This window comes from Lygodium microphyllum, chromosome 15, assembly GCF_053477565.2.
Source record: "Lygodium microphyllum isolate KBCC chromosome 15, Lygodium_microphyllum_v1.1.10, whole genome shotgun sequence".
Classification (NCBI taxonomy): domain Eukaryota; kingdom Viridiplantae; phylum Streptophyta; class Polypodiopsida; order Schizaeales; family Lygodiaceae; genus Lygodium; species Lygodium microphyllum.
This window is the reverse complement of record NC_141149.1, coordinates 129,099,101-129,100,729: the sequence shown is the minus strand read 5'-3', so window position 1 is coordinate 129,100,729 and position 1,629 is coordinate 129,099,101. Positions and strand designations below refer to the sequence as shown.

The 1,629-nt window shown below is 33.6% G+C and overlaps 1 long non-coding RNA gene across 1 annotated transcript; it reads left to right on the top strand.

Annotated features, from left to right (window-relative positions):
- Positions 1-809: 809 nt before the first annotated feature.
- Positions 810-1,325, top strand: LOC148025052 (uncharacterized). Its single transcript, XR_015693275.1, has 3 exons — positions 810-928; positions 1,038-1,121; positions 1,237-1,325. It is a non-coding gene; the product is annotated as an uncharacterized LOC148025052 (long non-coding RNA).
- The last annotated feature ends 304 nt before the right edge of the window (positions 1,326-1,629 follow it).

Sequence of the window (1,629 nt, the reverse complement as noted above, 5' to 3'; positions counted from 1 at the left end):
TTTTCATTTTCTTATTTTTTATGTTTGACTTTTCTTTTCTCCCCTTTTCAGTTTCCCCCTCTTTTTTAGGCGGAACTCAAATTTGTCATATCTCTTTCCCCGCTTCTTCTTTCCTGACGAAATTTTACAGCCTCACTATTTCTTGCCATGTCTGTAACCCTGTAAAATTTCATTTGCTTTGCACAAGCACAGAGAGAGATTCATGTGTTTCATGAGAGCAGAGCTTGTTTTACCAAAGCCCTAAGATTCTCTTCACAAAACTCTACAGGTATATTTTTCTCTTCCATAGATGTTCTATGGTAAAGTTTTATCTCGTTTGGAGAAAACCTGTGCAAGTTATGTGCATTCTCTGACATGTAATTTCTTTTGTTTTGATGCTCTAGGAGTCTCTTACAGTCAATAATAGTGACATTTTGAATACTCAACTTCTTCTTCAACATCTTAGGGTTTCTCTGTAAACAAAGTTACAGGTATATTGTCTTGTTTTTTTGTTGCTCCACTGTTAAATTTTATCTCGTTTAGACAAAATGTATACAAGTTACATGCATACTGAGATTTCCTTTGTTTTTTTACTCCAAGAATCTCCGAGGGTGAAGAACAATGATTTATTAAGAACTCAACTTCTACAACATCTTTGGGATTTTGAACACTCAACTTCTTCTTCAACATCTTAGGGTTTCTCTGTAAACAAAGTTACAGGTATATTGTCTTGTTTTTTTGTTGCTCCACTGTTAAATTTTATCTCGTTTAGACAAAATGTATACAAGTTACATGCATACTGAGCTTTCCTTTGTTTTTTTACTCCAAGAATCTCCGAGGGTGAAGAACAATGATTTATTAAGAACTCAACTTCTACAACATCTTTGGGATTTTGAACACTCAACTTCTTCTTCAACATCTTAGGGTTTCTCTGTAAACAAAGTTACAGGTATATTGTCTTGTTTTTTTGTTGCTCCACTGTTAAATTTTATCTCGTTTAGACAAAATGTATACAAGTTACATGCATACTGAGCTTTCCTTTGTTTTTTTACTCCAAGAATCTCCGAGGGTGAAGAACAATGATTTATTAAGAACTCAACTTCTACAATATCTTTGGGATTTTTTTGCAGAGAAAGCCACAGGTATATTGCCATTTTTTACTACTGTTCCATGGTTAAATTTCAACACATTTGGACAAAGCCTATATAAGTTATATGTATGTGTTGACCCAATATTTCTTTTGTTTTTGTACTACAGGAATCTGTCAGTGAAGGAACAATGGTCTTGCTATAAGTCAACTTCTTCTTCAACATATCTAGGGATCTTTGTGAAAGAAATTACAGGTACAATGTTTCTTTTTTAAATTGATCCATTTAAATTTAATTTCATTTGGAGATAACATTTGCAAATTATACACATGTTAATAGGTAACTTTTGTATTTGGTTGTTACAGATGTCTTCACGGAGGAAAAATATCAGTAGTATACTTGCAGTGGAGGTCTTCAATAGGAAAGATAATGGCGGTAATTGGATTTGTGATAAGTATTATAAGTTGGATTGGATTTTGATGCACCCAAGTACTCGAGGGAGTTTCAAGGTCAAGCGCAAGGATGTTGCAAACCCTAGCAAACATTGGAAAGGTAGAATTCT